The sequence below is a fragment of the Dunckerocampus dactyliophorus genome, chromosome 13 (genome assembly GCF_027744805.1).
Source record: "Dunckerocampus dactyliophorus isolate RoL2022-P2 chromosome 13, RoL_Ddac_1.1, whole genome shotgun sequence".
In the NCBI taxonomy this organism is placed as follows: Eukaryota; Metazoa; Chordata; class Actinopteri; order Syngnathiformes; family Syngnathidae; genus Dunckerocampus; species Dunckerocampus dactyliophorus.
This window is the reverse complement of record NC_072831.1, coordinates 29029586-29043374: the sequence shown is the minus strand read 5'-3', so window position 1 is coordinate 29043374 and position 13789 is coordinate 29029586.

Genomic DNA, 13789 nt, shown 5'->3' with positions numbered 1-13789 from the left:
GATGTGCCCGGGCACATTTAATGTAAGGCAAGTTTTGTCCAAACGTCTTCCAGTGGCACGTGTCTTTGAATATATCCGCTGTTTGTGGTTTTATCTTAGTTTCGTACAACACGCCGATTTTTCTTTGAATGATTCATCCTAGCCTTGTCAGAGCAGCACCACCCAGTGTCAAAAGCAAAAAGTAGGACACACGCAAGCACAAGAGTCCCATTCTGATTGTATAGCTTCATTAAATACATCGGCAGACAGTCAAAAAAAAAGATCAGTGGCCCGAAAATGGTCCTCAGACTTTGGATAGCCCTCATGTGTAGTGAAATCTCTTAAATCACGTGTTTAGAACAGAAGCACGATACTTTATTGGCCCACGATGCATTCTAAACATATCATTTAACAAGAAAAGTAAAAAATACTAAAAATGGAAAAAGAATAAAGTCTAAATATTACGGGAAAACAGTTGTCATGTAACAAGTAAAAGTCATCATTCTACGAGAACAACGTAATATGAGGAGAAATAATGTCCCTTTAGTAACGTCATAAAGTTGAATTCTAAAAAAATAAGACGTTGCTTTTTAAAAGTAATAATATTATGAAAAACAAGTGAATAAAGTTGTAATTTATGGAAGATTAGGTCACGGAAAAAGTTAGAACGTTACGAGAATAAAGTCAAAATGTTAAAATTTACAAGAAGAAAGTTTAAATAGGTGGAAAAAAGCAGAAACAGAAGGAAAAAAAAAGTAAAAATATTACAAGAAAAAATTCAGATTGCAAGGAGGAAATCACAATTTTACGAAAATGAACATGTAGTATTGTGAGGTAAATAATGCCATTTTAGTAGCATCAAGTTTACATAATAAATCATTTAAAAAAATCATATTATTAGAAACAAACACAACAAAATAAAGTAATATTTGGAAAATGTGGTTGGGGGAAAAGCTATAAAAGAATATTATGGGAATAAAGTCAAAATAATATGGGAAGAAAATCCTAATATTACAAATATGTTTGTAATTTTTTTTTAACTACAGCAAAAATGGGAAAGAAAGCTGCTTTAGAAGACGTAGCAAGAGGGAACGGTGTTGCCAACTTAGTGACTTTGTCGCTGTATTTAGCGAGTGATCGGACCCTTCTGGATCTGCTGCACAATCACAAGCACTCACAGGCGGCTCAGGCTTGTTTGTAACATTGACAAAAATGACCAAAAAAAAGGTTCATTCACGGTTCTAAACATGGCCAATTATACTAACTCGCCAATTACGCCATTATGTCATCGCCCTGCAACCTACCATTGCCACAACTAGATTGCAGTCCTGTGGGAAACACTGCGCCCCAACTGTGAGTATACGTGCAACATCGATACTTTGTCCCAACCCTCCTCAACACTGCAGTTTGATGATTGGTCGACAGAATAGACAGCCTCGCGATGTGGAAACATGGCATGAGGGACCTTTGTGGACAAAACTGATCTTAAAACAAGCTCCATCCCTGCGAGTGTTGCCTTCAGTGCACAGCTGCTTCATCGCACTCTGCACTCTCCTCCTCCAGCAAAGTCACATGACTGTACTCCCTAAAACTACCCACAATGCACCTGGAGCGCTCAACCTGCATCCCAGGCAGTTGAGGCCTCTTAAAACAAGAGGAAGAAAAAAAAACCCCACACCCTCCATCTGCTTTTCATCATCCAGATCCACCCCCATCCCAACCCCTGCCAGGGTCTCCCGTAACTCATCCAATGCTCCACCACAGCCTCTGGAGCTCTGGCAGGGATAAATAGGCCAAGAACAGCTGGATGCAACTCCTGACCGGGACCGCCCCTCCAGACCCGACTGTCAACAGCCCCCCCACTCCCAGCCTCCTATGCTACAGTTTCCTCCACACTGGCTTTGATTATGTCAAGATTTATTTGTTAAAAGTCACCTGGGTTCTTGATAAACGGTTCGCCTGAGATTTGTTTACACGTCTTAACAGTTGAAGTTATAACAAGTCCACTCTCCACGGCACTATAACCCACAAAAAATGTCCACGGTTCAAATACATTTCTGATTGCGCCTTTAAGTTGAGAGCGTGTTGTTTGTTCAGCTGCTCGCAGAAAGAGAGAGAGAGAGAGAGAGAGAGAGAGAGAGAGAGAGAGACCTGGGGAGGCCGAGGAGATTTCATCCCATCCATTCATCACGCAGGAGAAGAAGAAGGAGGAGGAGGAGGGCAGAGAAAAGAGCGAGGAAATGAAGAGACAAGAGTTTGTGTTTTCTCTGCTCTGCTGAGTAAGGAGAGCGCGAGAGCTCAGCTTTTTGGCAGCTGGGCCAGGAAACCACTGATTGACTGCTCACGCCTCATTCCTGCAAGGCCCGAATCGCCGCCGACGCCGTGATTTATGAACTGGCCAGGAAACAAAAGTGAGGTTTTTTGATCGGTACAAATATGTAAATAGCAAAGTCTATCTGCGGGTCATTAAAAAAACACACGAGTCAAATACATCACCTCCGTCAGCAGATTGTCTGTTTGTGGTGCTTCTACTAACAAAAGAAGATGACAAAAGTTCACATTTGCTATCTTTTAAAACTTCATCTTCAACAAACCAAACAAGAGCAGTCGAAAAGGAGGCTGAGGGCAGCAAGACAACATCGACGTTTGCTAACATGAATGCTGTTTTCATGCATCAACCAACTAAACAAGACCAGTTTTATCCAAAAGGGCAGCAAGAAAACAAAGAATGTCTTAATGCATCACTTCTTACAAAACTAAACCGGACCAGTTTTATCCAAGAGGAGACTGAGGGCAGCAACTGACTGAGGTCTTAGTATGTCACTTTATTAGCCAAATAAAACGACAATTTTTATCCAACAGTAGACTGAGGGCAGCCAGGAAACATCAACATTTGCTAACTTGAAGACCGTCTGAATGCATCAAAAAACTAAACGAGACCAGTTTTATCCAAGAGGAGACTGAGGGCAGCACGAAAACGTTGACATGTGCTAACGCATTGTCCTCAAATGTGACCAGACAAGACACAGGATGCGCTAATACCTGCTTTCTCCAATGGGAAAGCGCCAATTGCAAGTGAACATATAAGAGGCCCATAGTGTGCGTGCGATCAAGTAGCTGTGCTCCGTGTTTAACCTCATTCTACAGGAGGTGCCCCTCTGCTCCCCACTTCCCCAGTCAAGCTGGGGCCACGCCGAGGGGGGGGTAGGCTTGTCCTTGCTTCATCCTGTTGTTGCTCAGTGCAGTTGCACCAGCACTGCCACGCTCAACCGTCTCATCAGCACTTCTCACTTCCTCAAAGCTCCAAGGCATCGGCTGAATTCAGATCAGGAAGAACACAGCCGCCACCGCCGCCGCCGCCGCCGTGAGGGAATTAAAAACCCCGACCACGTGAACCACACGCCGGGCCCACTACAGCTGTGAGCCGTGCTGATTCGACATAAAAAGCGTGTTTTGGAGGCGAATGTTTTGACATAATCACGTTTGCTATCATACCAGCGCCTGTCAAAGCCCAGAGTTGAGGGGCTGCATAAATAAGGAAAAGGGCGGGAAAAAAAAACACAGAGAGAGGTTTGTTTTGAGTGCCCCAATCGTTTATTACCCTCGATTTTCAGGGGTTGAAATTTCAGCCCGGCGCTCAAAAGAAACTCGAACTGGTGGTCCAGCTGTTCGCGGAAAACCTCTCTGCTCTCCCTTAACACCCCCCCAACCCCCCGGCCCTCCCAGTCCCGCCAGGTTATCCAGGAGAAATAGACACTAAATACAACACAGCCGCCACACCAAACTGTTGTGCCATGTGGGCCCTGCAAACACATGTCCACGTCCGTGTTCCTGTCGCCTTCCATGTTGCTGGAGCCACATGACTCCTGAACCACCAGGATGGGCTGTGAAACACTCGTTCACAGTTTGTGGTCGGTAGTCCACTTCAAAACGAGAGACGTTAACAAACAGAGGAGAATGAGGGTCTCTAAGGAGGTCACTTTTATCCAAGAGGACACTGTGGGTGGAGCAGATGCCGGCTAGTGTAGCTGTGTGATAGTAGGTTAAGTTAACCTCACTCCCAGACGACTGAAGAGCTGCGCTGGTCAGTGGGATGACTGTCTGCTGGGCTTTTAGCCTCTTGCTAGTGCGCTGGACACAGCAGCAGGCTAATGCTAATGTGTGTGTATTATTGTCGTTTCTATTGCTATATTATCAAATGTGCAGCAGTTTTATCCAAGAGGAGACTGAGGGCAGCAAGAAGACAGAGCACACAAACAAAGTGAGACAGCAGACTGTAATACTGCAGCGTCCAGAGCTAAAGCACAGCAACAGGCTAATGCTACTTTGGGGTTAGAATGATCATTTTTAACCGTCCATCCAGCTATTCATTTTCTTCCGCTTCTCTGGGTCCGGGTCGCAGGGTCAGCAGTCTCAGTTGGAAAGTCCAGACTTCCCAGTCTCTGGCCTGCTCTTGACCATCGATGAGGATGGGAACATAGGTCGACCGGTAAACTGAGAGCTTTGCCTTCCGGCTCAGCTCTCTCTCTCGGCCCGGCACAGCGACCACGTTACTGCAGATGCTATCGATCTGACGCTCCAGCCTTCCCTCACTCATGAACAAGACCTCGAGACACTCGAACTCCTCCACCTGGGGCAAGAACTCACCCCAACTCAAAGGGTGAAATCCACCCTTTTCCGACTGAGAACCATTTCTGGCCGTATATCCTCAAATGGGACCAGCAGTTTTTAGAGACTGACGGCCACAAGGAAACGCTGGCATTTGCTAACTTTAGCTTTAACTTTGATTGCTCACTACATATGTGAATTTCTCTTGGAGATGAACAAAGTATCTATCTATCTATCTTAGGGTCGCAGGGGTATGCTGGAGCCTATCCCAGCTGGCTTTGGACGGGAGGCAGGGTGCGCCAGCCAATCGCAGGGCACATATAGACAAACAACCTTTCACACTTGCATTCATACCTATGGGGAAGAGTTGCCAATTAGCCTACCATGCACATTTTTGTAATGTGGGAGAAAGCCGGAGTACCCGGAGAAAGGCCACGCACATGCAAACGCCACACAGAGATGTCCCACAAAGATTCAAACCCCGATCTTCCAGATCTCCTGGCTGCGTGGCCAACATGCTAACCACTAGGCCACAGCAAACCTGACACACATGTGCTTGTCAGTCCCCTAAAAGTGGGTGCCAAATTTTGTGGTGATTTCACTAAACACCCTGAAGTTCCAGTGGGTTGTTTTGCAGAGTGCACAGAGCTCTCTGGCTGATGGGGCTCAGATGTTGGGGTTTATTAACGGCGCCATCATGTGTTGTGTTTGCTAGAAAAGTAATAGCACAGGCAGTGCACGGCGTGCAAGTTTTGACAAATTGTCACCCTTTTGTGTGCAGTGGTTGAGGAGAAGAGGAGTTGGCTTCCACAAATAAATACATACGGTCATGGGGGTGTCGAAAGCAAGCGATCAACAAGCGTAGGAGGAAGAAGGCCCAGCAGAGCGGCACCGTGGTCCACTGGCCAGCAGATGTTTGGGGCTTCTTGGTTTTGGCTAGAAAAGCCCAATTAAGAGCTGCTCTTAATGAGACTGGCAGGCACCCCATAAACTGTCTGGTTCAGTGAAAGAGTCGCTCATTAGCCCCCCAAAAAAGCCACTGCCACTGCCGCCCCTCACCCAATAGCCTCCACCCACACAGGACAGGAAGTGATGGATCAGACATTTAGCAAAGTGACTTTATGTTATGTCTGGCTTGGCTTGAGTGCTGCATGTGTGCGTGCCTCAATGCGTGCCCTTGTGTGTGTTTGTTGCGAGTGTGGTCGTGATGCATATTTTCCATGAGGTAGCAGGCTGCCTAAGAACCCTCAAACGGCATCCAAACAACTGATGGAAGCAGTATCGTTAAAATTTAGCGTCAGATTGGGTTTTCCCCCCACTGCTCGACTTTATTTTATTTCGACGTGCTACAACACGATGAAGGAGCGCTTGTATATTTCCTCCCTCTCAGGCGCACTTGTCGCTCTCACGCTATCTAGCCATGGGCTTGTCCCAGGACCCGTCTGGCACCAGGAGCTGCTGGCACCAGGATCGCTATTGAGTGTTCATTAAAACAAAAAAAGAAAACTAGGTCATGTATTCGGACAGTAAATGGGAAAGGTTGTTGTTGTTTTGGACTTTTCCACCGTACATGCTCTGCTCGGCTCTACCTGCCACGGAAATGTGGTGTTTTGATTCGACAAGAGACTGAGGGCCATGATGACAGCAAAGCGAAGACTGTGGCGTACAATACCTCAGCATCCACAGCAAAGGAGCAGCAACAAGCTCATACTGATTTCTAGTCATCCGTGACCAGCAGTTATCCTCGGGGAGACTGAGGGCAGCGAGAAAACAGAGCGCTGCAGCAAAGTGGAGACTGTGGAGTATAATACTCCCATGGAATGTTCCAGTTTGCAGCAGCGAGGAGAGCAAAGTGAGAAGAACGAGGATCTGGAAGGAGACTAGTTTTATCCAAGAGGAGACTAAGGTCAACGAGAAAACAGAGCACAGCAACAACGTAGAGACTGTGGGGTATAATACTGAGCGCCAGACCTTAAGCTACCATTATCATGTGTCTTCATTTCCGTCTTCCACATTGTTTTGGCCGTGAGGCGTCGTCCTGGATGTGCTTCCAATAACACTTATCTCATCTTCTCGCCATGGTGGAATTCCAAAATCCTCATCTGTCTTTCACAACACCAGCCTGCCTGATCTCCGACACGCCTCTCGAGCGCATTCTGCGGCTGGCCTGATAGCAATGAGGCTTGTTTCGAAGTGAGCCGATCACAACACAAGACTGACGCACACATGTCGTGGTTGATGGCTGCACTCGCCTTTCCATCGGCAGGAGCTGGTACTAGCAGGTACTATCTCTGGACAAATTTGTCATTGAAGATACAGCACTAAAAATGACAAAAATGAACACACATCCTCAGCTCTAGAGGTTTCAGTATTGTACTCCACAGTCTCCACTTTGCTGTAATCACTTGCCCCCAGTCTCCTCTTGGAAAAAACTGGTCTTCTTCCAGCCTTCTTCTCCATTGTTGTTGTTGTTTGCAAGCGTCTCTCGTTGTCACTGATGCGTCCAATGCGAGGTGTTTTTCGTAGTTTTTGAAAGCGAAACCCGACCCCCACAAACTGCCAAGAAAAGCCAAAACAAACATCCTAACATTAGCTTATCCTGTTTCTGTGCCTTCGCTCTGTGGATTTGCTACAATTGCTGCCCTCAGTCTTCTCTCGGATAAAACTCCTCTTCTCCCGTGTCTCGTTTCTCGTCTCAAAGCAGCGAGGTTTTCATAGTTTCCAGCGGGACTCTTCTGAAGTGGACACCCAATGCTGAGTAGAGCTGGTACCATGCAGTGGAAAAGCAGGGTCTGGGTCCAAAACACCTGGGTTAGGGTTAGGTTTGTTTTTGCATAGACCGACAAAAACACCAAAAAGGAGCAATGCCACTTGATGCAGGGGGGTTTTAGCCACAATACCCTTCATCGACCAATCAAATTTGACAAAATGAATGTTTCACTTGCTGTCTTGAGCACCACAGACAACAATGCCATGGTCTGCCATTTTTGTTTTGGTCCAGTGACTCGAGTGATTCTGGTTAATCAGAAAAAATGACGGAGTTTTTCGAACATACCTGCCAACCCTCCTATTTTCCCCAGGAAACTCCCGTATTTTACTGTCCCGGTTCCATTTTCCATTTTAACTTTTGCGTATAATAATCAAAAATGAAAAAATATGTCAAATATATATTTTTTAAAATAAAAAATAGAAACAAAGGCCTCAGCGACACTATTTTTTCAACGTGCTGAATACGCGAGTAAGACGACGCTCGTCTTCCAATCAGGTGTCAAACTGTTCTGACGCCGATCAAGGCCAAGCACAATCGTTCCAAACCCAACAGAGCAGGCGCACACCTGAAGCAGCCAACAGTGAAGTTTTCCGTCAACAGTCGCTAGAGTTATGGAATCGATCCCCGCCCCCCCACATCCTTCCTTCGCCACGAGCCCTTGTAGCGTCTGTCTGCCAGATGTCCCATGCAAGTTAAAGGCTTGCAGGGTGTGGGGTGGGGGGTATGAAAGCGGTTGAAGGCTGCCAGAGGTGTCTTATATCTGAGGAATTATGACGGTGATTATTATCCTAAAGATATAACATAACACATGCCGTCAGTCCCTGCGGGAGTCGCAACCTCAGGCTCTATTAGAACCGTGGCTCTTTCATTGACGCTGACCTTTATGGAGCAGCAGGAGCAAAGGCGACGGGACGCTCTGGGTTTTTTTTTTATGGGGGAGTTAAAATTGAGTTAAAGTGAATTGTTCATGTGTTGTTTGTAATCTTTAAGTCCAACCCACCAGGAGGCCGTGACCTTAAGCTCCAACTTGAGCTGCATGCCCGTATGTTGAAATATGTGCCTATTTTAGTTTGATCATACAGTGCTTAGCTTATTTGACGCTTTCATGACAGTTAATGTTCCTACAAACTTTGCCTGCGCAGTAAATAATGGTTTTAGCATGATGACAATAACCATAGAACCAGAAATGGTTCTGGCTGCTCAGTGCAATAACATACATACAATTATTACGTATGTAAACTACATTTGCCAAGCAGATGCTAACATAATTTGCATTAAAAAGCTTGATTCCAGGTTCAATTTTTGTTACGGCTCCTCAAAAGGCCAAGCAGTTTTACTTTATTTGAGTTGTATTTGGTTTGTTGACTTCTTTTGACACTTAACACTGTAACAGTCAAGAATGTTAAAATGTCACTTAAGACATGCCTGTAAAGTTAATAAAGGTTTTAGAGGGACAAAAGTAAGCACAGAGCTACAAATAAATCTCATTGCGACACATGATAGCTATGATGCTAACATATTTAGCAAGTAGGCAAAAGCATCATGGCTAACGGCTAGCGTGTGTTCACTTCCTGTATTCCAAATCTTTGCTAATTTAAAATACATAGGAAATTGAATTTTTAAAGGATTTTTAAAAAGGTTTGCGACAGTTTGGAACAAATTCATTGCCTTTATTGTTCATTTATACTTTTTTTCTCCAATTGAGAATGTTTTCTAAGTCATTTGGTGAAGGACCGGTGCTAGCTTGGTTTTCAGGAGAAAATGCCGTCTTTTAAGCACATTTTGGACCCTTTCAACCCCAGCCTGAGGAAGCTGGAACCAAAAGGAAGCTGTGGTTTGTGTTCTCTGGTATGAACTGTGACAAATTCAATCTAAAGTGTTGAAAAAAATATTCCTGTTGCTGTGTTTCATGGCCTGTAAGCGCAAAGAGCGGGGAACATGATCCTCCTCCGTCATGCACAAAAACCCTGGTAGAACATCTTACCCATCAGCCCCTGGGGCATCCCTGCAAATGGACCGGGAGGAGGAGGGCGGACGCTACCTGACATTTCGCTAGCAGCACGGCATAGATGGCCCATTGTCGCCGTGAAACGGGAAACCTTGCCACAGAGAGAGGGCGGCGTCCGACTAACCCGATATCAATCTGATGCAATAAAAGCCTGTCCTCTGCTGATATCTAGACCTGGCGTCCCCATTGTCAACATCCCTCTCCTGCTTGGGAAGCACAGAGACACAAAGAGGATGAAACATTCCCTTTTAGGCATCTTGAAAAGGAGACGGCTCTAAACCTGAGACCAGATGTGAACCTTCAGTTGGTACATCAAGGGACGATACTGCTCGACAACCACATGAAGCGATGACAGTAGAAACTGAGTGTGAGTGCTGAAGCTGAACTGAAATGTAGAAAGAATGCTGAAGTATATCGTAGAAACCTGACTGAGGCTCGAACCAGCAACCACCCGGATGTGAGCCATGGACACAGAAGGAGCAGAACGTTACATGCCAACGTGAAATGTCAAATTCATTTCCACCGATATTGAAACTGTCCATTCATTTCCAATTGGGAAAAATATCACGGGAAAATATGAAATTATGGAAACTGTGGGCCTTGTTAGACAAGTCCTGATGGATGAGCTGAACATTTTGACCTTGGGATCATTTGAAGCAGCTGAGAAATGCGGGAGTAGTCAGCGGACATAAAAAGAGTGTAAAAGAGGGTAAAAGTGTTATTTCATGTCTACAGGGATCTAATCACGATAAAACCTGTACTTAAACAGGTTTTTATAGGCTCTAACTGCTAAATATTCAGTTTATTAATATTGAATACTACTTCAGGGAAATCCAATTCAATTAACCACGATAAATGAGGGACATGCATGCCGACTTTGGAAGTAAGGGCTGCTATTTCAGTCAAACTATAATACACAGTACACAGTATATACACAGTATATACACAGTATATACACAGTATATACACAGGAAGAAATCCTACACTTTTTGCAGGTTTATGTTGTTTTTTCCCCCATTGTGTTTTGGCGAGCGCCGACCCTTCTCACTCTGCTCAACGGTCTTTGAACGCACCATCGTTGTGTTGTGTTCTCCGCCACTGCACAGATGAGACTTGTATTTTTGCCGTTCTCCTTTCACCTCATACTCGTTACCAAATGCTGATACTGTGTGGGAAAGCGTAAAGGTAGCTCTGGCAAGGTTACCAGGTGCTAATGTGCATATCTGTCACGCCAACAAACACCAGGCTCGTACTGATGCTGAACGCTCTGTATTCATTTTGCGCTTTTTGTGAACGCCTTAGTTTTATCTACATACGCGTGGACAATGTACAAAGTTGAGGATCGAACCAGCAACCATCAGGATGATTTTCAGCATTCACGCAATGACGTCTCCGTGTTGACTTATTTTCAGTGGACAGTAAATCCACACTGCTAGACAAGCTGTACACTGACTACTCCAAAGTAGCTGAAGTTCGCCAGTATTGTCCCTTGAGATGATGCGATGTCATAAAAATGCTTGCTGCGCGGTGTACACTTCATCCATGCAGTCAGCAACAGTGCGAGGAAAAAGAGGAAGGGAAAGAAGAAGTTGAAAGCTGCTGAAAGGAAGTGAGACCAAAGCCGATGAAACATCTGCTGCTGATTCTCTTTTGTTTTTTGTTTTGAAAGTCTGTTTTGTTTGTTCTACACGCGGGAAACACACAAAAAGAGGCGCTCCGTGAGTTAATAAGTCAACAGGACATCGGGCCTCATCTTTAGTGGCATCGTCCGAGCGAGAAAGCGGCAAAGAGGAACAAAAGGGGGACAAAAAAGGAGGGAGACGGGGGATGAAAAGCCCCCTTCTGACTCGCAGTGACCCACATACATTTGCCCAGCTTTTTTTTTTTTTTGTAGGAAGAAGGGGAGAGGGGGGGTTGCTCTCTGTCTTGGCAACCAGCAGCCGCTGTGAAAGAATCCCAGCCTTCTGCCAAAAGTGGGGAAGGAGCGGGGGGGCGGTGTGGACCAGTGGACACCAGATCCCTCCTCCTCTCCCTCCTCCTGGCCCCCCTTCCTCTTGAAGGCACGTTGCCCCTGGCAACCGGCGAACCAGGAGACAGCGCACACATTCTGAGTACTTAAAAACTAGGAAAACAATTTCTGTAGATGAGTGACGAGCAGGCCAAGGAAGATCAGGACAAAGGTGCAGATGAATGATGACACCATCACTTCGTCATACAAGATGGCAGCTTTGTGGCGTTTTGGATTATTTTTCACAAGGCAAAGTGGCCTTTATCATTAACCCTTGACGCTCCTTAATAAAGTTACGCTTTTTTTGTCCCAAAACAGTCCCCCTCATGAGAGAGAGACGTGTGCACCCTCACTGCATCAAATGTTTCATGCCTAACCACATTATTGTTATTTTTAAATGTCCTTTTATGTATTTTTTTATTGGTCCTGAGGGTGAGGAGTGTACGTTTATATTATAGGCACCTTTTAAGAATCATACAAATCAAATGAGCCGAATGTGCACGCTTTGGTCCCCCAAGGTGCGTCGAGGCAGGAGGAGCGCCCGCTTGGACTGCATGCACACACCCTGGTTAGACTAGCGATCGGAAAAAAACTGGCGCAGATTGACTTAATTTTCACATTTCTTAGCTGTTACAGGCCACTTGCATTGGGGCCAAATGGGGCAGTGACCCTTCGTGTCCTGCGGAGGGAGCAACAGCCACCTCCAGGATTGGAGTGGAATAAAAAAAATTAAAAAAACACCCCCCATGAGTCACATGGACACGTTTTGAACTTGTGAGCCTTGGTGGAGGTCCGAGTGGCATTCAAGACTCTGCCTTGAAGTTCGGATCCAAGTGGTTCACGGTTGGCGCTGGAGAAGAACGGGCCCCTCTAGTTGCTAGTTTTCCATGAGCAAAAACAGGTACTACGAGGTGTCCTTTCTAGTAGTATTTGAGGATACACGGCTAGAAATGACAAAAACGCGCACACTTGCTGTAATGTAAGACTATTACCCTCCACAGTCTCCACTTTCTTGCTGCCCTCAGTTTCCTCTCGGATAAATGCAACCTCGTTGGGACACACAAGAGAAGCTCCACTGTTGTTGCTGTTTGTTAGCATCTCAGTGCGACTGACGCGTTTTTTGCGGCGTGGTGTAGGTGTGTGGTAGCCTCAAAAGGGAAACTTTGGGCAAAAACAGGCACCATGAGGTACATTCTCCTAACATTTGACGATAGGCGGCTAGCCATGAGGAAAATGCTAAAAATACGCATATACGCTATAACATAACATTATTACACTCCATAGTCTCCACTTTGCTGTAGCGCACCATTTTCTTGCTGCCCTTAGTCTCCTCTTGGATAAAATCTTTTTAGAAGAAGAAACCACAGTACCACGTCTCTACGTCTCAGTACAGCTGATGTGTTCTTCACAGCATGGTGCCCCTTAAAAGTGAAACTTTGACAAATCAACACAAATCATCCGTGCGCAAAAACGTGTTACATGGTAGCATTTACTTACTTACTCGGCTAGCAATGAGAAAAATGACAAAAATACACACACATGCCGTTATTACACTTTGCTGCAGTGCTCTGTTTTCTTTTTGCCCTCAGTCTCCTCTTGGATAAAATCTCCTTACCAAAAAGTACACACAAAGAACCCTATTTGTTAGCATCTTGTACAACTGATGCGTTTTGTAGCACTCTCAAAAGGTGAAACAAATCAACTCTTTTCCGTCGGCACAAACGGGTACTGTGAGAAACTATTTCCCATAACGTTTGAGACTGCCCTCAGTCTCCTTTTGGATCAAATGCATTTGTTATGCGCGTCATTCCGACTGATGTTATTTGCAGTTTGAAGCGAATGGACAATTGTCGTGTCTGATTTTAGTTTGCATGCTACAGTATGTTCAGTTTGTTTGGGATGTTTCATTAATCCTCATTAAGCGACGTTTTGTTTAAACATAGAATTCCACATTTGGTAAAGAAAGAACATGTTTGGCACCCGTGTTGGGAGCAGCAGCTGCGCCTCAATCAGCGAACCAACTGAAAGGAGACCAGTCGCAGGTTTTTAATGGGCCGTTTGATGAGGGGGGCTGGGGGGGTGTCCAGACGTGCAGTCTATAACGAGGGATGAATGTGGCGGTGACATAATCATAGAGCTGCAGGTCAGCTCGTAGCGCTGGTCTGGCCTGGCCTGGCCTGGCCTGGCGGGAGAAAGAACCCTTTGAGGCCCCCTGAACAAGCTCAACCGGACCTCCATCCAAATTCATTAGCAGTCAGGGCGGCCCTCTCAGGGGGTGGAGGGGGTGGCGTTGGTAAGCATGCAAACACACATGTATCAGCATGCGCAGACACACAGCGCGTCACATGGGGGGGAGTCTGTCAATCAGGCTTTGTTCTCCTCGCTCTGGCCAACAGGGTTTCATCTATAAACAATA